The sequence below is a fragment of the Giraffa tippelskirchi genome, chromosome 11 (genome assembly GCF_054371585.1).
Source record: "Giraffa tippelskirchi isolate mGirTip1 chromosome 11, T2T-mGirTip1v1.2.pri, whole genome shotgun sequence".
NCBI lineage: Eukaryota > Metazoa > Chordata > Mammalia > Artiodactyla > Giraffidae > Giraffa > Giraffa tippelskirchi.
The window spans coordinates 150,696,292-150,719,620 of record NC_137285.1 but is presented as its reverse complement, the minus strand read 5'-3'; the positions used below and the strand labels follow the sequence as shown (position 1 = coordinate 150,719,620).

Sequence of the window (23,329 nt, the reverse complement as noted above, 5' to 3'; positions counted from 1 at the left end):
CACATAATTGTACACATTTCACTTGCTAGCAAAGTAATGCTCAAAATTCTCCAAGCTAGGATTCAACAGTAAATGAACCAAGAACTTCCAGATGTACAGATGGATTTAGAAAAGGCAGAGGAACCAGAAATCAAATTGCCAACATCTGCTGGGTCATAGAAAAAGCAAGAGAATTTCAGAAAAACATCTACTTTCGCTTCATTGACTACGTTAAAGCCTTTGACTGTATGGATCACAACAAAATGTGGACAATTCTTAAAGAGATGGTAATACCAGACCACCTTACCTGCCTCCTGAGAAACCTGTATGCAGGTCAAGAAGCAACAGTTAGAACCAGACATGAATCAATGGCCCGGTTCAAAACTGGGAAAGGAGTATGTCATTGTACATTGTACATTGTCACCCTGCTTATTTAACTTATATGCAGAGTACATCATGTGAAATTCTGGGCTTGATGAATCAAAAGCTGGAATCAAGATTGCTAGGAGAAATCTCAACAACCTCAGATATGCAGATGACACCACCCTTATGGCAAAAAGCAAAGAGGAACTAGAAAGACTCTTTAGGAAGGAGAAAGAGGAGAGTGAAACAGCTGGCTTAACACTCAACATTCAAAAAACCAAGATCATGGCATCCAGTCCCATCATTTCATGACAAGTAGATGGGAAAATTGGAAACAGTGGCAGATTTTATTTTCTTGGGCAGACAGTGACTGCAGCCATGAAATTAAAAGACACTTTCTCCTTGGAAGAAAAGCTATGACCAACTTAAGCAGCATATTAAAGAACTGAGACATTGCCAAAAGGTCCATATAGTCAAAGTTATGGTTTTTCCAGTAGTCATGTATGGATGTGAGAGCTGGACTATAGAGAAGGCCGAGCGCCGAAGAATTGATGCTTTTGAACTGTGGTGTTGGGGTGTAGGAGACAGGCCTACTAAAAGGTCTGGCAAAAGAATTAAGCAATCTTACTGAGAGGACCTGACTCAGCATGTGACTTCTGAAGGAATCCAAGAAGGAACAAAAAACATCTTGAAAGCAGGATGTACGCCTGGGCGTAGAAAGCCATCAGCAGATTGTTCCTATCTTTGGCGCCTGCGAGGCACATAGAGAGTAACTGGGTCTTTGTCCTTGAGGCCGGGAAACAGGGACACAAAAGTGTTAGACGTGAACTGCACAGGATTATCACTGACGGCCACCTGGCCTGCTGTGCGCACGTAAGCACGTACCAGCAAGTCTCAAAAAGTGTGATAAAGCCGACTTGAGGTCAGTTTGGGCACCTTCACCTCGTGGGGGTGTTGGCCCCCTGATCCCCCCTGTAATTTTCTTGAGTGTTTCTCATTCTTTTGCCACGCCGCACTTTCGGGAACCTGTGCTGTCGAGCTGGACTCTACATTGGGGAAGACTCTTGAGAGTCCCTTGGACTGCAAGGAGATCAAACCAGGCCATCCTAAAGGAAATCAGTCCTGAATATTCATTGGAAGGACTGATGTTGAAGCTGAAGCTCCAATACTTTGGCCACCTGGTGCGAAGAGTGGACTCATTAGAAAAGCCCCTGATGCTGGGAAAGACTGAAGGCAGGAGGAGAAGGGGACGACAGAGGATGAGATGGTTGGATGGCATCACCAACTCAATGGACAGAGTTTGAGCAAACTCCGGGAGATAGTGAAGGACAGGAAAGCCTGGCGTGCTGCAGTCCATGGGGTCGCAAAGGGTCAGACACAACCGAGAGGCTGGACAACAGGGAAAAACAACAACAGGGAGGGGGCTCCATTCTGGGCAGCAGGCGCGGGGCCACTTGGCCCTCATCACCTGCAGGGCCTGGGTCAGGTCCCAGGGCTCTCCTGCCTTCATCTCCAGTCCCGGGGGCTGCTCTGGCCTGGGGCCCCTCCAGCCTGATTTCTTGCCTCCTCTTTCTCTAAGCTCAGTGAAGTACAAAGCGGGGCTGTTTCTGGCCAAGGAACCTCTCGGGGGTGTGTGTGTGCATGTGCGTGTGTGTGCATGTGCGTGCGTGTGCGCGTGCATGCTCCGCCATGCTCCAGCCCCCTCTAGCGGCCTTCTGCACTAACACCAACTCTCAGCACTTTCTCCTACCTTTGTCCCCATCCCCAGGGGCTGCCCTGGCCTGGGGCACCTGCCAGCCTGATTCTGGCCCTTCTCATTTGGTCCAAACAAGGATACAAGAAGGGTGGCACCCCACTCCCTCCAAAGTCCTGCCCTTCCTGGGAGCTGAGTGCACACACAGTTTGTACGGTGGGTCCAGGTGTGAGGGCTGAGCTGCCCCCTCGGCTCCTGCCTGTTCTGTGCAGGGAACGCCCCCCCCCCAAGCACTGGTGTAGGTTGGGGCTGGCGCTCCCGGTGGGGATGACTGGGGTAAATAACTGCCAGGGGCCCCCAGTGTGAGGGAACAAGCTGAGGACACTGGGAGCCCAGGCTGCAGATCTGAGTCCACGTCATCCCCAGGTGGCTCTGGCTGGAGCACAGAGGTCTTGGGCCTGGACTGTCAGCTGCCTGCCTGGAGACTGCCTCCTCGAGGGGTAGTGGGCTGGAGCCATGGAAGTCACTGTGGAAGTAGGGGCTGGAAACATCAGGCAGCTGCCTCCTGGGAGCTGTGCACTCAAGGGAACCACGAGAAATATCCCCTGGCACTGCCCTCCTGCTTAGGACAAGGCTCCGCGGGATAACCAAGGCCCCACAGCTGACAAGCAGATGGAAGCTGGCACCCCTCACGCTGGGTCCTGAGGCAGACAGCCCAGGGTTGGACCAGGAGGCTCCTGTCCCTGATGCCCTGTCGTCCCAGAGGAGGTGCCTTGTCCACATGGGCGGACAAGCTTCAGAGCTCCCCTTCCCAGGGGCAGGGCAGAAGGGTCTGCTTCTCTCTCCTAGGGCAGATTCTAGCACTTGTGCAAACCATGCCCTTCCCTTCTGGAGGAAGAGCTTGGTCGCACAACCAGTCTGGCGGCAGAGGAGGTCGGGCACATGGCCAGCTGAAGGGCAGGGTCCCGTGCCCTGGGAGCTGCCCCTTCTAATGTTCCTCCACCCTCAAGCACTCTCCACCTGGAAGTCATGTTTTATGAGAGATACAATTGCATAAAGTGACTTATAATTCAGGAATCAGTTGAAAATCATGGGCTGGCAGGTGCCTTTCATGAGTTTTGCTCACAGATTGCTGGCAGGGCTGCGTTACTGACATGGAGGCTCCCCCAGCCCCGCAGAGCCCATGGGCATCCCGTCCGGTGGAAAGCCCCCATGTCACCCCCTGCTCCTCTGTTCCCTCAGTCCCTGTGGGACGGAGCTGGGGACAATGAGGGTGACCCAAGGCAGCCGTGGCCCAGCCAGCCCCACCCAAGGCTAATAAAGGAGCAGCCAGTCTCCTGAGCCCAGTGTCCGTCATTGGAGCCGACTGCCTTCCAGCCCTGAGCTGAGGGGTGTTTCAGTTTGGAGACACGGAGCACAAAGCACCAGCCAGGGTGGTCCTGGAAGAGAGGGGGCCGGCCCAGCGCCCACTCCCCAGCCTCAGTCCTGTGTGCGCCGGACACTGCAGCTTCCTCCTGCCCGGATGCCTGTTCTCCAGTCCCTGTGGCCAAACCCATGCATGGGGACCCACTTCCTTCCAGCAGCTGCCCTGACCCCGCCCTGCAGGGGAGCAGGTACTGTGCGGTGTGTCCTCCCTGGTCCCGGACCGGTGACTGCACTGTCGGGTCCGTCTCATCTTCCCGCTGGACTGGGACCTGCACGATGCGGGCGGGGCTGAAAGGCCTGCAGGGGCCGGCCACAGAGGGCCCCGAAACGCCAGTGAGGAACTGGGACTCACGGGGAGGGCTGAGAGCTGTGGACAGATTTCAAGGAGAGCAGCACTGGTGAACCGCACACTGGGCTGCTTAGCGCAAAGAAAACCAGAACCGGGAAGATAAAGGGTACAGCAGGGCCCCCACCCCGTCCCAGTCCTCTTGCTTCCCACCCCACCCTCAGGGCCTGGAGGAGGGTCCTCTCCGACTGCTCCGGTGCGGACCTGTGGGCAGCATCACTGCGTGGTGACAGCAGGGCACACAGGGCCCCTGGGCCACGTGCAGCCGCCCAGGGCTTCCAGGAGCCCATGTGCAAGCGCCGGTACAGACATCTGACACACAGACGCACCACCTAAAGTGGAAACACCCTGTTCCTGGGAATCTGGGACTTACCTTTTTAAAGCCCCTTTCCTTGGCCTTCATACTTCTGGGCTGCTGTGTCTCCTCCTCACTCCTCCCCCTGGGACGTCCGGCTCACAGGAGCATCCCCAGGACCTAAGCTGCTCAGCGGCTCCCACCGTGGTCCAGCCTCTCAGAGGGGCTGCTCCACCACCTGTTATAAACAGGGGAACTCGTCCTGGGAAGGCCTCCTGCACGACGGTCAGGAGACAGCTGAGCAGGGACGGCCACGCTCACGCCGCCTTCTCTGCCTGCCCACGCCGCCGGGTTCACGGACTCTGTTCTGCTAGTAAGGGCCTCGGAGCTCCCCTCGGTCCTTCTGGAAGTGTTCTGGAATGCGAGTGCAGGAAGCTAGCACACGCTTTCCGTAATCCTGTCCTGCAGTGCAGCTCAAGCCTTTCCCCTTCATGGCTGTGTCGGGAGTCACGGTGATAATTTTCTCAGGTCGTTTTTTCCGTTTAGTTGCTCTGATTAATTCCAAGGACCACTTGGCTACACGTGTCTCTAACTGGAGCATGCATGGCCCCAATTCCACGCAGGGGGAGGCAAAACAGAGTGTCTCTGACACAGCTTCCTGGGGCATCATGTTTATTATGGGTGCTTTAGAAGGACCGTCCCCTCCCCCACTCGGGAGAAAAGACTCTGAAGAGCAGGGGAGGGGAGAGGTGCTGCAGAAAAGGCTGTCCAGCCTCTGACAGTCCAGTCCCCACCCAGGTGGGCCTGCATCAGGGCGGTCTCTCCTCTTGTCCCCAGGCAGTGCCAGGCCGTCCTCTGAGCGGGCCAGGTAATCCGGATACGATGCTTCTGAAGGCCGCAGGGGTGCGAGCCACTCTCCTGATGTAAATCCCGGGCAGAGAACACCCCCGTGTTCCCCTGGACCATGTCCTCTCCACGGGCATCAGGCACACACAGCGCGCACTGCCGGCACTGCCCTCACCTCAGGCTGGGCTGTGTGCACCCAGCCCTGGCCTCCAGGGGGCCGGGGTTCAGCATCATCCTGCCCTCCACTTCAATGCAGGGGGCGCGGCCTGAACTTCCTGTGTCGCCAGCCATGGGGAATTACCCTGGGCTCACTTTGTGGTCAGGCTTCCAGCTGGCCAGTCTGCAACACAAGTGTTTTAAAGTTCTAGAATCTCCCAGCCACCCCTGCTGTCTCTGGCTGTGGCCGGAGCGGGGCTGGGACACTCTCGGCCTGTGCAGTGTGGGGTGATCTTCAGGAGGACAACACACCCAGGGCAGCAGGAGCCTCTGGACCCCCAGGTCTGCTGGTGGAGGGGGAGCCCCAGGGCCTCCTGGGGGCTAGGGGCGTGGACCGCTGGCCCTCCAGGCTGCTGTCCCTCCCCCTCACAGAACTGTGCGCCCACCTCAGGGCCCGAGAGGCTCAACCGGTGGTGCTGAGGTCAGCAGAAGGGGAGGGCCTCAGAGTGACAGGATGAAGCCTGCCTGTGGCCACACCCCCAAGCCCATGGTCATCACCAGTCACCCGGGGAGTCCTCGTCACAGGGCAGCTCACTGGATGGCCCGAGCGGCTCCTCCTGGCCCACGTTCACTCATGGATGCCTCATGGGTCACTCCAAGTGACCCCTCTGTCGTCGGGGTCAAGGGTTATCGTTGTTTCAGAGAGATTTTTCTATCTCTAGAGGGATAAAGTGGGAACATGGTGTTGCCCACTCAGGATCCACTGCTGCAGCTCCCAGCAGTCCGGTCCCACGAAGGGCAGGGACCCAGGCCCCACGAGTACAGAACCCCTAGGCTCCAAACGTTCAGGTGAGTGGCCGTCACAGAAGGTGCTGACTCAGTGGGAAAGTCTTGATTCTTATACTCAGCTCAGCATCAAGAAGTCAGGCGTCTGGCGTCAGGTCTCTTCTGCGGGCGACACCTTCTGGTGGCAGCACTGCCCAGCAGGCACCAGCTGCTGGGACAGGCCTTGACCGCCTCACCTGCCCGGCAGCCACCATCCAGTAAACAGTCAATCACGTCTCCTCCACTCACATACTCCGTGACAAGGAATAATGTTTCTTCAGTGTCAATCACCTGGAGAAGCTTTCAAGCCCCTGATGCTCTGGACTTTGCAAGAGAAGTCTCTGGAAGCTCTTGTTAATGGCCTTCTTGAAAAGACCACTCTCATCATATTTACCCCAGTAAGGTCAGCAGCAAATTCATCATTAGAAAGCTTGGGAGACCAGGAGACAGTGTGTTGACTTATTCAAAGCACTGAAGGAAAAATACGTCAACCAAGAATCCTGTGGCTGACAAAACAGGGAGTTCTTTAACGTTAGGTCTGCCTTGCATAAAGGACACTGGACAGTAACTCAAAAACAAGTGTATATATGGGGAAAAATAGGAAGTGATCGCATAAGCCAAAAGAAAGATTCAGAAAAGACCTTAGAAGACTTGAAGTTTACACCTCAGGCTGGTCCTCATCTTGGAGACTGCCCACAACAACCAGAAGCACAAAAACAGTGTCAGCAAACAGCAAACCCTGGGGAAGAGCGGGAACCTTCTCTTCAGAGTTACCACATTATTGTACTCAAACGTCCAGTATTCAACAAAAAAAATCACAAGGCAGAGGAGCGACATCATCAAAATGGTGGAGCAGGAGATTTCTACTATCTTCCCCCAAAGAAAACCTATTTGGACGATCGCCCACAGACCAGACAGCCTTTGTGGGAGGCCCGGAGCCCAGTGGTGGGTGCCCGCGCGGTGCTGGACGGAAAATCAGATACTGGATGCACTGAGGAGGCTAAGAGAAACGATCTAACTTTTCCCACGTTGACCCCCCCGAACCCCCAAGGTGACATTTCAGGACTAAAGGGAACCAAGAAGGGTTCATTTTAAATTTACACTGGCTCTGCTCCAGTGACTCGAACCCTTTTTGTTTTTTTATTTTTTATTTTTTTTCCTTTTTTGTTTTTATAAAGAGACATAATGGCCTGCCTGAAAGAGTAACCTGAACCGCCCACCTGTGGAGGAGTGTGAGGAAGTGAGGCTAAGACACCTCCTGCCTGAGGCGAGTCATTCTTGCAAAGACGGATTAGTCTTTTTACTCTGTCTCATCTCCCCCATCTCTGAGCCATAAAAGAACCTGGCAAGCAGGCCCTGAAAGACGGCGGTTTTGAGGCACAAGCCTGCCTTCTCCGTCAGCTGGCTCCCATTAAAATCTCTTCCTCGTCTCAACCCCGCTTCTCTGGGAAGGCGCGCCCCGCCTCCCCGCGCATGCGCTGACGGCCGGGCGACCGCGCTCCGGTGTCGGGGAGCCTGGGCGGAAAGGGGCGCCTTAGCAGGCCTGTGGGAAACCAGCGACTGGACCGCGACTGGACCGCGGGGCGAGCCCCAGGGGCACAGGGGCTCTCAGCACGCAGCCGGGCCCTGCCGGACCGAGGGCCGCGGAGCTGCCACGTTCGCCACAAGGGGCGGCGTGGAGCCGGCGCCACCACAGTAACAGGTGAGAGTTCCCAGCACAGCCCCCAGAGGGCGCTACTCTCCTGAAATCAGCCGGGAAGAGGTCACTCTCTTCAGATGTGAAGGCAGCAACACAGGGCTTCAAGGAGTATGAAAAATCGCGGTCCAGTTATCAAACAAATGTCACAGGGAGGCAGTGTACAGCATAGGACACAGGGTCAATAGAACTGCAGTAACTCTGTATGATGACAGAAGGCTCCTGCACTTATCATGGTGGTCAGTTCATAATACACAAAAACGCTGAATCACTCTGCTGTACACTCCAAACTAATATAACACTGTATGCAAACTATGCTTTATTAAAGAAATTTAAGGAGATGACTTCCCTGGTGGTCCAGTGGCTAAGACTCTGCACTCCCAATGCAGGGGTCCCAAGGTTCGATTCCTGGTCAGGGAACGAGATCCCACATGCCACATCTAAGAGTTCAAGTGCCACAACTAAAGATCATGCATGCCACAATGAAGATCAAAGATCCCTCGAGCCGAAACTGAGACTCAGCACAGCCAAAAAAATAAATATTTTTTTTAAAAAAAGAAAGAAAATTTAAGGAAACATGACACCATCAGTGGAACACAGTAACTGTGTCTAATAACTGACCCCAAAGAAATGGAAATCTGCCATTTACCCAATAAATAATTCAAAATAGCTGTTTTAAGGAAGCTCGGGACGGGAAGTCGCTCAGTCGTGTCCGACTCTTTGCAACCCCGTGGACTGTAGCCTACCAGGCTCCTCCGTCCATGGGATTCTCCAGGCAAGAGTACTGGAGTGGGTTGCCATTTCCGTGAACACAAAACACACAGACAATTCACCAAATTAGGAAAATGACACATGAACAAATAAGACGTTCTACAGGGAGAAAAATCATTAAAAAAAAAAAAGAATTGTATAGAAATTCTTAGGCTGAAGAATACAATGGATGAAATTATTTAAAATGCGATGGACAACAGTAACAGCAGAATGAATCAAGAGGAGGAACTTGTGAAGTAGCAGACAGAACCTTGAAATTATTCATTCAAAGGAGAAGATAAAAGAATGAAGAGTGAAAATTCTATGAATTATTCTAACTCCCTTAGATTAAGAAAAACAATCTAAGAAGTCTTGGAGTCTCAGAAGAAGACAGAGACAAGAGGTCAGAAAGCATATTTAAAGAAATAATGACCGAAAACGTCCCAAATCTGAGGAGAAATTTTGATACCCGAGCTCATGAAGCTAAAAGGTCACCCAAAAATGTCAATTAGTTCAGTTGCTCAGTTGTGTTCGACTATTTGTGACTCCATGGACTGCTGCACACCAGGTTTCCCTCTCCATCACCAACTCCCGGAGCTTTCTCAAACTCACGTCCATCGCATCGGTGATGCCATCCAACCATCTCATCCTCTGTCGTCCCCTTCTCCTCCGGCCTTCAATCTTTCCCAGCATCAGCGTTTTTTCAAATGAGCCAGTTCTTCGCATCAGGTGGCTAAAGTATTGGAGTTTCAGCCTCAGTATCTGTCCTTCTAATGAATATTCAGGACTGATTTCCTTTAGGATGGAGTGGTTGGATCTCCTAGCTGTCCAAGGGACTCTCAAGAGTCTTCTCCAACACCACAGTTCAAAAGCATCAGTTCTTCAGTGCTCAGCTTTCTTTATAGTCCAACTCTCACATCCATACATAACTATTGGAAAAACCATAGCTTTGACTATACGGAATTTTGTTGGCAAAATAATGTCTCTGCTTTTTAATATGCTGTCTAGGTTGGTCATAGCTTTTCTTCCAAGGAGCAAGCGTCATTTAATTATAGCCACATATAGAGCTCTAGAAAGAGGTTTTTTTAGGTAGTACTGGCTCACATGATGATGGAAGCTGAGACATCCCAGAGCTGCCCTGCCCTCTGCCAGCTAGAGGCCCAGGAAACCCAGAGGCCAGAGAACAAGGGCAGCTGTAAGTCACTGTCTGAGTCCAAAGGCCTGCGACCCCAGAGAACTAGAGCCAATTTTAGGAGACAGAAGTCCAGGCTCAGAAAAGCAGCTCCATCCTCCACCCCCACCACGTCAAACCCTGAAGCTCCCTCCCCACTCCCTGCCTTGTTGCTCTATCCTGGCCCTTGTAGGACTGGGTAAAGGACCGATGAGGGCTTCCCTCATAGCTCAGTTGGTAAAGAATCTGCCTGCAATGCAGGAGACCCCGGTTTGGTTCCTGGGTCAGGAAGATCCCCTGGAGAAGGGATAGGCTACCCACTCCAGCACTCTTGTGCTTCCCTTGTAGCTCAGCTGGTAAAGAATCTGCCCACAATTCAGGAGACCTGGGTTCGATCATCTCCTGGAGAAGGGAACAGCTATCTCCTCCAGTATTCTGGCCTGGGGAATTCCATGGACTATACAGCCCATGGGGGTCACAGAGAATGAGTGACTTTCACTTTCATCCTCCTTCCAGAGTCTCCGGATTCAAATGCTAATCTCTTCTGAAACACCACGACAGACACACCTAGAAAGTTTTACTAGTTTTCTGGGCATCCCTTAGCCCAATCTAGTTACCACCAGAGACAAACGGTCTTAGCAAAGCCACCCTCTGCAGCCCACTACGCACTCCCTCTTCGGACCCCCACCCCCACTCTGGACGCTCAGGGATGCAGCGAGGCCGCCCTAACCCGGGAACGCCCCCTGGCCAGTGGGAACGCAAGCCCGCCCTGGGTGCACGGCCCAGTGGGAGGGGCGGGGGTCCCGGGAAAGGGCTGGGTGCGGGGAGAGCCCCGAGGGGAGCGGTTGGGGCCGCAACAGAGCGCGCCCCCCCAGCTGCAGGAGACCCCGGCGGCAGGCTGTACACCGGGTGGGCGTTTAATGGGAACGGCCGGTACCTAGGGTGGAGCTACCCCCAGGGTCAGAGGGTCAGGCCAGACTGTGCCAGGGGCCGGGCGTGGCCTGGAGGAAACGTCCGCGTCGGACACCACCTCACCAGACCACACCTGGGAAGACGTCTTCCCACTTCCTACTCAGCCCGAGTGAGGGAGCCTGGCCGCGCGACAGCGGGGCCGCTGGACAGATCGCCGAGGGGCGGAGCCTGCGCGGGGGCGGGGCCTCGAGGGGCTGAGCCGCCCACCCTCTCTTTGCCCTGGAACAGTTCCAGCCTGGGCCCCTGTCCATCTGGACGGTTTGTTGGGCAGAGCTGCCCCTATTATACTCAAGCTGTATGTTTTAACCAACATCAGGTACCCTCTTAAAAGTTGTGAGAGGCACTTACAGTAAATTCTGAGTTTTCTTCATTAAATTCTGAGTTTTCTTTTTTTAAAACCTTTTCAATGTGTTTATTGGTGTGCGGGGGTTTAATTTTTTTTTTTTTTTTTTGGCTATTCTGGGTCTTCCGTTGCTGCACGGGCTCCTCATTGCTGTGGAGCATGGGCGGGCTCTGATCTGTGCTGCTGCTGCTGCTGCTGCTAAGTCGCTTCAGTCGTGTCCGACTCTGTGCGACCCCATAGACAGCAGCCCACCAGGCTCCCCCGTCCCTGAGATTCTCCAGGCAAGAACACTGGAGTGGGTTGCCATTTCCTTCTCCAATGCATGAAAGGGAAAAGTGAAAGTGAAGTCGCTCAGTCATGTCCGACTCTTAGCGACCCCATGGACTGCAGCCTACCAGTCTCCTCCGTCCATGGGATTCTCCAGGCAAGAGTACTGGAGTGGGGTGCCATTGCCTTCTCCGATCTGTGACCACGTTACAAACACGGATTCATGGCTCAGAGGTTCAGGTGCCTGCCGCTCCTGCTGTGATGCTGGCTGACCAGGCCTGTCCAGCCCAGGGTACCACAGCCTGGCCTCGCCTCACCTTCTGAGGGCTGCCCTCAGCCTGCACAGGCCAGTCGGTGTGTGGTTCTGAAAGGCTGTTGCTGAACCACGAAAGACACCAGGATTCTTGGCCTCCAGAGGAGAGGAATTCGATCCGGGGCCCATGACAAGGGTTGATCGCTCACAGCTTTTGTGTGATCAAGTTTTATTAAAGTATAAAAGTGATAGAGTTTCTGATATAGACATCAGAAGGGGGCAGAAAGAGTGCCCTCCTGTTAGCCTTTAGCAGCAGGTTATATACTTATCAGCAAGCTGTTAATTAGAGAAAGGAGATGTCTCAAAACTCAGCAGGGCACCAGGCCCCTCACCCATAACATGCCTTTTGAGATAACGTTGGCACCAGGTGAGTCAGCCCAAGCCATAAAACTATTGATGTGAATCTTGAAGCAAGGCAGGGTTCTGTCACGCGAGTGTATGCGCCTCGGTTCTGTCTCATCACAACAAAGATTTGGAGTGACGGACACTAGAGCCCTCGGCGGGTCACGGCTCTCGGGTCTTCGACAGACCGTTATACCTCTCAGGTCTCGAACAGACCGTGTTATAGCCCTTAGACGAATCAGTGTTACAGCTCTTTTATTTAGATAATAGCAGGAAAATCCATCCTCGAAGCATGAGGGCATGCCGACCGTCGACCCAGAGACACAATGAGAAGAACGCAGCAGCGCTCAGGAGAGAGAGAGAAAAGGCTTTGGCTCCTCCTTTTATATGTTTTTTCCTCCCCCTGGGCCTGTCCTATGCAAATTGGGCTTAGCCAGGAGTGCTATTCTACCTGAAGTTCTCACTTCAGTTTTCGGACCTTCCTTTGTTCTATTTTCGCAGGCTTTTCCCTTCCTTGTCTTTAGCCACTGCCATTCTGGACTCCTGTTTCCTATTCTAACTACCTAACACTAGGATGTCAGAAGATCGATTCTGTCATAAGTTCTTAGGACAGATTTGGAGCTAGTGGAGCAGTTTTTCTAATGCATTATTCAACCAGTGCTCAGTCCGAAAACACCCCACACTATAAAATACATCTTCTCTGTAAGGGCATCTGTTGTTTCTTGCAGGCAGTTAGTGGCCACTGAATTATCTATTTTTTATTTTGCTATGCCTAAGACCGTTTGTTGTAATTAAGGACCACGCATGCACTCAACAAACGTGCCTTATTTGTAAAATGAGCCCTGCTGGATGAGTAGCCCTCAGGAGGAACATGTCTCAGGGTGCCAAGGCCTCACAGGGCGAATCCAGCCCGAGTTCCTCTCCTGCCTGGAGCAGCTCTGACCCTCGGAGCACAGTGCGCACAGGGGCCCAGCAGCCCCCTGTCCCGCCTAGGCCCCCAGGGGACACAGGGCCACTGTGCCCGGCCCCTGGACACTGGGCAGGGAGGGAGGCTGGGGCTGGGGGAGATCGGGGCAGGGAGAGGTGGCGATTCCTTCCTGAGGCCTCATCCTGAGATTCCTTCTCACCTGTGGCCTGTGCCCAGGGTTCCAGCACAGATGGAAGGGGGTGGTGCTGATGTACAGTGGTGGACACGTTAAGAGAACAGCTATGACAGGGAGAGAGAGGGGCTAAATCCTGTTCGAGTAAAATATCCAGAAGTCACATGTCTCCCACCCTTGGGATAGGGGGACATTGCACATGTGCAGAAAGGCTCCTAATTGGTCAAAAAGGAGGGGTCGCCACACCGTAATATGTGATGCTAAGGGCGTCCCATAGGCCTCTGGGCTGAAATCCATCTTGGAAAAAAGTTGTGCCTGCGTTCCAGGGAGGGTCCTAGGGCAGGTCAGGTGTGGGAAAGAAACCAGATAATTAGCCAAAGGTAGAAGAAGACCCGGAATAACTTTCATATAAATGACTCCTCTTTATCAGGGGGACACCCGCATCCTTTCTCTGTGTGCATCTCTGCCTTGGTTCTGTCTTAAATGACTGTTTCTTTGCATGCTCTCCCACATGAGCTGTGTCTAAACAAACTTTTCACCTGTTTTTAAGTTTTTGCCTCCTTGAAACATTCTTGCTTTCAAACAGGGGCAAGAGACAGGGGAACTTTGCCTCTAGTCTCTTGCCCTTGCTGGTCGGCAGACAGGAGTCCTGGTTTTCACCCAGGCCACCCAGGTCCAGCTCCTGGCAGGGAGCTGAGCTCTAGCATCAAGTTGCCACTCACTGGTGTCTCAGCGAGATCGTGGGCAAATCCTAGGGCTTCACGAAAAAACAAACTCCCTTCTCCCCTGGGAGTGCAGTGATAAGCACACCCCTCCCATCTCCACGGCTGTGAGTCTTCATCTGCCCTGAGCCCCACCCATCAGGCTGCAGAGAGGGGCGGGCGGAGCTGAGCTGGACCCCCCTGCCCCTGCAGTGCCACTCCCAGCTCGGCTGGGACCGCCGGGCACAGGGCCACATGTCCCCAGTTCTGGACAGGCCAGACCACAGCTGCCCCGCCAGGCCGGCCCCAGCCTGTCCAGCACCTGGACTGCAAGCTTCTGAGACCTGGATCCGATTCAGAAAGTCTGTTAGTCACTCAGTTGTGTCCAACTCTTTGCAACCCCATGGACTGCAGCCTGCCAGGCTCCTCTGTCTGTGGGATTCTCCAGGGAAGGATACTGGAGTGGGTTGGCACTTCCTTCTCCAGGGGATCTTCCCGACCCAGATTCTTTATTGTCTGAGCCCCCAGGGCAGCCCTCAGATTCAGAGGACCCGTGTAAACCATGCTGCGGGTGCTCCCCTGAGACTACGAGGGGCCATAATAAACAGTTGCTGAGCCCTGCAGCAACCAGTGGGCTCATCGGTAACCACGCCGGGGCCGAGGTCGGAGAGTGCGTGTGTCCACGTGGCAGGGCCCAGCGGCTCGCAGGACCCAATGCTGCTCTGGGAGGTCTGGGCTGAGGCCGGGCCTGGGGGGTGGGCCCAACAGTCATGGTGGGTGCCGTGGCATCCGCTGGGCCCTCTGCCCCTCGGTCAGGCGCTGTGCCTGCTGCTCTGGGGGGCTCCCTTGAGGGCTGCGCTGACCCTTGGCGGGGAGGAGACTGTTGGTCATCAATGCCAGGGGTCTGTGTCTGGCCCCAGCAAGGTTGTGCCCCAGGCAGCAGGGCCCAGGGCGGCTCAATCACAGTTTCATTCCAGGATCCCTTGGATCAGAGCGTCTACAGCTAAGATTTGAAAACTGCTCACGGAATAATTACTCATGTAAGTCATTTCTGTTTCCTTGTTTTTTTTGAAGTCATTATCTTATTGTCTCTAATTAGCAGTGAGGAAATACAATCATTTATCCGCACAGTCTGTCTTGACGTCTGCATCTGGCTGTCTCTGCCGACCCCGGTGGCGGAGCGGGCCTGCGGCCGCCCCCCGGCCCCCCTGACGCCAGCGGCCCATCCTCGGCTCCCCAGCGCCCCGGCCTTCCTGAGCTCTGCAGCCCCTCCAGGACCCTCCGTGGTCTCTGGGGCAGGGAAGCGATTCAGTTCAGCGATGGCTCAACACAGACTCCATGTCCGCGGTGTGAGCACGGCGGAGGGCAGGGAGGGGCGCTGGGGAGGGCGGGCCCGCGGCCTGACCACCGCTGCCTCCCCTCCTCTGCCTGGCTCTCCAGGCGCCTTCCCTCCCGCCGGCCCTCCCTCTTCTGGCTCTCTGCCATCCTCTCCCTCTCACGTCCTTGTTTCTCCTGGTTCTCTCCCCTTTCACCCTCTTTCTTTTGTCCTTCTCTGTTCCTTCTCCTGAAAGGACAAAAGCCTGCCATCAGGAGTCCATGTAAATTACAAGTTTGCATTTATGATCACCTCATCCCATTTGCTATAAATGAATGTAATGTGGGCAGAAAGCCATTTGATTGAATCAGTTATACAATTATGCAGCAAAGGATGAATTTTGTACATTCATTTATAGCCAATATTAAATCTGTGGGTGGCACAAAGCATTCCACATCCAATCACAGGGCTGATTTCTATCTTTCTGTGCATTAACAGTGTTTCCAAATGAAGCCATTTTCCCTCCCCTCCTGCACACGCTCCCTTCTGCTGGCACCTTGACTGCCAACCCCACAAGAAGGATGTAAGCGGTGCGCAAGGCTGCTTAGGACAGAATGAAGCCAGAACACGCTGCTTTCCTCAGAAGAGGTTCTGTTCTTTCACGGCCATTTGTGTGCCGTGTGAACGACAGTCTGACTGCAGGGACTGTGATGCGCTGGTCTCAGGGGCGAGGCCCCGTGGAAATGTTGAGCAAAAGGGAGGATAAGAAGGGACTCAGTCTGGAGGCTGTGGCCAGAGGGGAGCGGCCCCGGGGACCCTCCTGCAGGGGGCAAGTCTGCCAGGTGGCACGCCCACATGTCCAGTGTTCTTTTTCTTTTGTTTATGTTTATTGATGTTGGCATGTAACATTGTGCAAGTTTAAGGTGTGCCGCTTGTGGATTTGACACATTTGCGTATTGCTGTCTGATCGCCGTGATCGTGTTAGCTACCACTGCAATCCCATCACAGAGTTATCGTCTTTCTCGTGGTGGGAGAGATTAAGACCTGGCCTCCTAGCACGAGTGAGGTATACAACCCAGCGCTGTTGTCTAGAAGCGCTATGCCGCGCTGCAGGTTTCCAGGACTCACCTCTCGGCTTGGTGCAGTGTGTGCCTGTGAACAGCATCTCTGACTGCTTGAGCCCCCAGCCCAGTAACCATCATCCTTTCTGCTTTTATGAGCCCAGTGTTTTTAGATTCCACATACACATGCTATTGTACAGTATTTGTCTTTGACTTCTTTTCCTAAGTATAATGCTGTCAAGATCCACGTGTGCAGTCACAAATGATGAATAATATTTCATTTTTATTATATATATATCACACCTAGATCCACTCATCCATCCACACCCACTTAGGTTCCGTGTCTTGGCTATTGCAAACAATGCTGAAATAAACACTGGGCACTCGAACATCAGGTTTCCCTCGAGTCCAAGCACGGCACTGTTACTTCCGGCCTCTCCTGAGAACGAGCCCGGCCAGGGGCTGGGGCCCTCGCTGCGGGTTGCCCCGGGTCTGAGCCCCTTTGCTGCTAGGCCTCAGGCCCCGCCCTCCTTGGCCCCTGGCCTGGCCCACCACCGCCCTGCACACCTGGACGTCCTGCTTGGCCAGTGCGATGGAGCTCTGCACCACTTTGAGAGCTGGGTCGTGCCCGTGTTGTGGTCGCTCCTGAGCAGGAGGGCACAAGGGCTCTCAGTCGCCCCCTGGTTCCCTACTCGGCACTGGTCTCAGGCCGGTTCTGCCACACCCGAGATGAGATCTAACAAATGAGTTAGTTAACCAGAGTCTTCCTCTGTCTACTGCCTCCGGGTCCTGCCGTGACGCTGAGGCCTCTTGCCCTCTCCTTCCGTGTGGGCTTGAGCGGAAGCGATCCCATGGACAGGCGGTGGCCTGGGCTTGGCTCCAGGGTGCCTACGACCTCGGGCTGCCTCTGCCCCACACCTGGAAAGCCACTTTAGGCTCAGACAGGCTGCTTGTTCCCCCGGAAATGAACACAGGACAAGGGATCACACAAGCGGCAGAGACGCCAGAGGGCCTGCGTCTGAGAACATGCCCGCACGCTAGCGTCCTTGTCTGAGACACTCCACATTATCCGGCGGGGGAAGACAGCCCTGGCAGAATTAACCGTGTCCGGAAAACAATTTCACACCAGAACAGACAGGACAAAGGCGCATTGCAGAGTCCAGATGTCAACCCAGTCTTGACATCACAAAAGAGCAAATCAGTTATTTTCAGCATGACTGAAAATCCCATTGCTTAACCCAGTGAGGAAAAGCGAGTGTTTTGGGGTAGGGAGCTAGTTGTCTGATGGGCCCTGCACCGAGGGCACGAATAGGTCTGTCTGGGCCCCTGAGAGATGCCGGGCACCTTCGCTGCATCTCCGGGAGCAGACGACACGGACACGGGCTCCAGAAGCAGGAGAGACACAGCACCGCGGGGGGACCAGTGTGCAATCATGAACACCGAGAGGGCCGATTCGGAGAGAACCAAGAGGGAACAGTCTCGGGCCCCGGGCATGGGAGCGCTGGCCTGTGCCCCGGCTCCGAGGGGCCGTCTCCCTGGAGAGGCAGGGAGACCGCAGACCCGGGGGTCCAGGGGTCTGGCTCTGGTTCCGGCACACCTGTTTGGTTTCCGTGTGATTTACTCCAAGGGGTTTCTTGTTTCTGGGTGTGACAGGCGAGTTTCAACAGCTCCCCACCCTGCTCGGAGGCCAGAGACAGGGGCCCAGCACAGGGGAGACCCCCACGCAGACCCCTGCCCACTGTGGGTCCTGCTTGTTCTGCGGGGCCTGCAGGCAGACTCTGGTCTGGGCTCTGCCCCAGGACCACGAGGCCGGCAGACGAGGGCACCAGGACGGGCCCCGTGTGCCCTTCTCTGTGTCTCCAGCACTGTGCTGCCTGCTGACTGGTGCCCAAAACAGCTGTCTCCTTTCTTCTGTCCAGTTTCATAGCTGCTTATGCCAGGAAGATGAGTCCACTGCTGAGTCTAAAGCAGAGTCCTAAGTGTTTCTGTGCACGTGAGGGCGGTCTGTGTGTGCCCAGAGGAGTGAGGTGAGTCTGAGTCACAGACACAGGACAGGCGGGACGGCCTCTAACTCAGAATAGGAGGCTGAGCCGTGGCGCGGGGGCTCTGCTGTCACACACAAGGCTGGGGAGGCCTGGTCCCCGCGTGGTGCATGGCTCTCGGGGAGGACGCGGGTGGCACACCTGTGATGCCCACCCAGGGACCAGAGTAGAGGCAGGAGGGGGCCAGGTGCGCGGGCTGCTGCCCCACCCCCACCCCACCCCCCAAACATCACACTTTCCAATGGCCAGGCCCAGGGCCCTTGACCAACCCTCTCTCTGAGCCCGCAGCCCCTCGCAGGCTCTGACAAGGTTCTTCTATCTCTAGCATCTTTGAGACGTGGAAGAAACTGAGGCTCCTGGGAGGTGAGGGCTGCTCTGAAGTCAGGAACAAACCTGGGGGCATGGCTAGGCCCCAGGCCTCTTAGTGGAAACGGTGTCAGACTTTATTTTTCTCGGCTCCAAAATCACTGCAGATGGTGACTGCAGCCACGAAATTAAAAGACGCTTGCTCCTTGGAAGGAAAGTTATGACCAACCTAGACAGCATATTAAAAAGCAGAGACATTGCTTTGCCAACAAAGGTCCGTCTAGTCAAGGCTATGGTTTTTCCAGTGGTCATGTATGGATGTGAGATTTGGACTATAAAGAAAGCTGAGCACCGAAGAACTGATGCTTTTGAACTGTGGTGTTGGAGAAGACTCTTGAGAGTCCCTTGGACAGCTAGGAGATCCAACCAGTCCATCCTAAAGGAAATCAGTCCTGAATATTCATTGGAAGGACTGATAATGAGGCTGAAACTCGAATACTTTGGCCACCTGATGCGAAGAGCTGACTCATTGGAAAAGACCCTGATGCTGGGAAAGATTGAGGGCAGGAAGAGAAGGGGACGACAGAGGATGAGATGGTTGGATGGCATCACTGACTCAATGGACATGGGTTTGGGTGGACTCCAGGAGTTGGTGATGGACAGGAAGGCCTGGTGTGCTGCGGTTCACGGGGTGGCAAAGAGTCAGACATGGCTGAGCGACTGAGCTGACTGACTGACCTGCTGTTGATGGAGCTGTGGGGGGTGGGGGGGGGCGGGGGTGGTGGGGACCACCCGCATCTGGCCCAGGGTCTGCTGAGCGCTGGCTCCGTCCGCCCGCTGCTCTGGACCCGAGTCCGTCGGAGTCTGTGTGAGCCCTCCGCTGCCTGACTCCGGAACCCTGCCTCTTCTGTCTGGACTGTAAACTAAGGGGAGTAGGAGAGGCCATTTGTCATTTTAAGGAGATCTGCACATCAGATGTTAGGGGCCTCTAGTTTTTTGGTGCTTCAGAGTAAAATACTAAGGAAAGCATTACTTCCTGCAGGCAGCTGGTTCTGTGAGGCCTTTTAAGGCACCCAACAGTGGCAGCCTCAGATAGATCAGCCGCCAGGCGCCCCCACCCCGCACTCCTGGTGGGCCTGGCCCGCCCCTCATCACAGCTCTGGGGGCTCTGACCGCTCAAGGTGCAGCTGCTATAAGGTAGAGGTGGGGCTGCGGGGGCCCCAGGCCCCTCCACCACAGGGGAGGAGAGGTCCTCCCCACCAGCTGACGTGTCCCCCAAAGGGGCCTGCTGGGAAAGACCTCCCAGCCAGTCATGAAGAAGGAACATCATCTTCTTTTTTTAAAAAAAAATGTATTTATGGATTCGGCTGAGCCAGGTCTTAGTTGTGGCAGGCGGGGTCCCTGCACTGCGAGGGCGGAGTCTCAGTCACTGAACCACCAGGAAGACCCAGGAGACCAGGCAAGCGTGGCACCTGAGTGTGCACCTGGGCTTGTCGCCTCTCACGCCCCAGCCCCAGGAGACTCACCTTGGAGACTGGGAGTGGACAGGACACCGGACGCAGCCCAGGAGACTTTTATGTTGGTTTCCTGAGCACTGGCCCAGCCCCTCTCCCCACTGCAGCTCACTCAGGCCCTGGGATGCCTGACCCACGATCACGCATAAAGTGCACTCGGAGGTCCCAACTCCTGGGGACAAGCAAGGTCGTGTGCACACTGACCTGGGTGCGCCCTGGTCACCTGCTCTGCCTCTCCTGTCCCGGGAAGGACCACCCGCACCCGGGACCCCGTTTCACTTGGCAGCAGTTGGCTTCCCTCACGCTGGAGGTGCTGAGAGTGTGCTGAGTCTCTCCGCTCCACACCCCAAAGCCCTGGGCCTCCTGCGTCCCAGGCCCGTTTCCTGCCCTGTGACCGGCTCCTCCAGGGAGAGGCTCCTCCCTGCAAGGCCGCCTCCTGGAGCGCGCACTGAGCCTCTGCCCGCTGGGGGCCGAGCTCAGTGCATCGAGACGTCCCCACAGTAATCCGCGTCCACTGACACCCCTCCTCTTCGCCTGCGAACCTTCAGCTGCCTCTGCGGCACCTTCAGCACTGAGCTCAGTCCTGCGGTTGAGTTCAGGCCTCGTCTTGTAGGCAGGGCGCTTTCCCTTCCCCCTTTCCTGCTTCTCTGGCTCATCTCATAATTAAATTGACGTCTAAGACAGATGAACTGGAGAAAACATTTAATTTGTATGCATGGGAGCCCAGAAAAATGTGAGACTCAAAGAAGGAACCAAAGCAGGCGGCTGTTATTCCTTTTAGACAAAGAAATAATGATTGTGAAAAACTGACAAGGCCAAGGGGTTTGGGCCGTGGTAGTAAGCTAGTGTGGAAGAACCAAGGTTTGTCTGTGAGTCCCCATCTGTCTTCCTCCAGGTACAGGGGGCCCCTTCCCGTGGAGACTATTTCCTGCTTTCAGAGGATGAAGGCGGGTCAGAGCGCCCTGATTGGAAATAATCAATGTGCACAAATGGCACGTTTTGAGGGGCTGGTCCTGAGCCCCATCACCATTTTTAACTAGCGTTCAACATGTTTCTTTTTTAAGACCAGAAGAAAGGTGAGAAATACATACATCGATCAGGCTTCTTTTCTCACATCTTTTCCTAGATTAAAAAAAAACCAAAAACGTTTCCCAACTATTTGTCGAGGCACAAAATACACGCAGACGAGCCCCTGGAACGGTGTGGGGTCATTGCTGACAACCGCGGGAGAGCGAGTTCGTGTGAAGGTTCTGGTTTCCCATGGCATGTACAAGTCATGTTCACACTACGCTGTGATCAGTTAGCTCCTGAGTAGCACTGTGTCTAAAGCATAGTGCACATTCCTTAATTAAAAAATGCTTTATTGCTAAAAAGGGCCAACAATTAGCGGAGTCTTCAGTGAATCCTGGTATAACATCAGATTCATCATAACAACATAACCGACCTTTATAACAGATACGGTAACAGTGAGGAAGCCCGAAATGCTGAGAGCCGCCCAGACGCAGCGCAGACGTGCGGGGGCAGACGCTCGCTGGAGAAGCTTCTCGAGAGGCCTGCCCGAGGCGGCGGCGCTAGCAACACGCGGCCTGCGATTTGTGAGACGCGCAGCCCCTGCCAAGCACCGTGACGCGGGCCTTCCTGTGACACAGGGGCGTGTGCCCTGGGCCACCTGGGGTCTCTGCAAAGTCGACCACAGCTGCTTGTCCAGGTCGGGAGACGAGACAGGCACCCTCCTTCCACGGCGGGTTTTCAGCCTCGGATGAGGGAGGGCGGGAACAGGGCGGGGGCCAGCCCGCCACGACTCCAAGAGCAGGCGTTCAGCCAGAGGGGCCCCACGTGCCCTCAGGTTACACCAAGGTCACAGGACAAAACTCGGAGCTGACTGCGCCCCACAACAACTGCTGTCGTGAGCCTCCTGATCTGAACCAGCTAGCTCCCTGACCCTGAATTAGGCAAAAATACGCACCCTAATCAACCACCTAAGGCCACCCTCCCAGCAGGAATTTTCTCTGCCTGGAGGCTGTAAACATTGGTTACTAGTCCTAGGAAAGACTGGCTCTCCCTTGAGCCCGCTGTTCCAGAGCGTCTCCCGCCCTGAGAGACTATTCTCCTCCCACTCTGCCTCACGTCTGGTAACTTTTCCAGGCCACACACAGACCACGAGGGTCACCGTGTCAGGACTCGGCAGCGGCTGGAAGTCAGATGGCATCCTTACAACGGATGAAACGCTGCCTGGACACATGAATTGTGTTAAACATTTAAAAACCTTTTGCTGATTACATTTGTCTTCCTGAGTAGTCTGGAAAACCCGAGAGGAAGACTAAAAGCAGCGGTGACCCCTGCGGTTGACGGAGCCCCTTCCCGTGTCAGGCACAGGCCAGGCTCACTTGCCCCGTCCTGGTGGTTCCCACCACTACCTGGAAGGGACCACGAGGGGTCTGAGCCCAGGGCTGACCCCCAAAGTCCAGCTGCCTGACCCCCGCTGTCCTCCCCACCCTCAGAGCAGGGTGCCGGCCACCCATCTCTTTGCTGCAAGGTCTCGGAGCCTCCTTTCAGAAACGGGTGAGCGTGGCCAGTTCAGTTCAGTTTAGTCGCTCAGTCGTGTCCAACTCTTCGTGACCCCATGGACTGCAGCACACCAGGCCTCCCTGTCCATCACCAACTCCCAGATTTTACTCAAACTCATGTCCATTGAGTCAGTGATGCCATCCAACCATCTCATCCTCCTCTCGTCCTGTTCTCCTCCTCAATCTTTCCCAGCATCAGGGTCTTTTCCAATGAGTCAGCTCTTCGCATCAGGTGGCCAAAGTATTGGAGCTTCAGCTTCAGCATCAGTCCTTCCAATGAATATTCAGGACTGATTTCCTTTAGGATGGACTGGTTGGATCTCCTTGTAGTCCAAGGGACTCTCAAGAGTCTTCTCCAACACCACAGTTCAAAAGCATCAATTCTTTGGTGCTCAGCTTTCTTTATAGTCCAACTCTTATATCCATACATGACCACTGGAAAAACCATAGCCTTGACTAGACGGACCTTTGTTGGCAAAGTAATGTCTGTGCTTTTTAATATGCTGTCTAGGTTATTTATAGCTTTTCTTCCAAGGAGTAAGCATCTTTTAATTTCATGGCTGCATTTTTCTTGGGGATGGTCTTGATCCTTGTCTCCTGTACAATGTCACAAACTTCCGTCCATAGTTCATCAGGCACTATATCAGATCTAGTCCCTTAAATCTATTTCTCACTTCCATTGTATAATCGTAAGGGATTTGATTTAGGTCATACCTGAATGGTCTAGTGGTTTTCCCTACTTTCTTCAGTTTCAGTCTGAATTTGGCAATAAGGATTTCATGATCTGAGCCACAGTCAGCTCTTGGTCTTGTTTTTGCTGACTGTATAGAGCCTGTCTATCCTTGGCTGCAAAGAATATAATCAGTTTGATTTCAGTTTCGACCATCTGGTGATGTCCATGTGTAGACTCTTAGCTTTTGTTGTTGGAAGAGTGTTTGCTA

At 54.4% G+C, this 23,329-nt stretch overlaps 1 long non-coding RNA gene and 1 other non-coding gene across 2 annotated transcripts; one reads left to right on the top strand and one right to left on the bottom strand.

The window, feature by feature from the left end:
• Positions 1 to 3,084: 3,084 nt before the first annotated feature.
• LOC145527345 (uncharacterized) lies at positions 3,085 to 6,506 on the bottom strand. Its single transcript, XR_014069697.1, has 2 exons — positions 4,180 to 6,506; positions 3,085 to 3,827 (listed from the first exon to the last, which is right to left on the bottom strand). It is a non-coding gene; the product is annotated as an uncharacterized LOC145527345 (long non-coding RNA).
• Positions 6,507 to 7,970: 1,464 nt separating this feature from the next.
• Positions 7,971 to 8,044, top strand: TRNAG-CCC (transfer RNA glycine (anticodon CCC)). Its single transcript has one exon. It is a non-coding gene; the product is annotated as a tRNA-Gly (tRNA).
• The last annotated feature ends 15,285 nt before the right edge of the window (positions 8,045 to 23,329 follow it).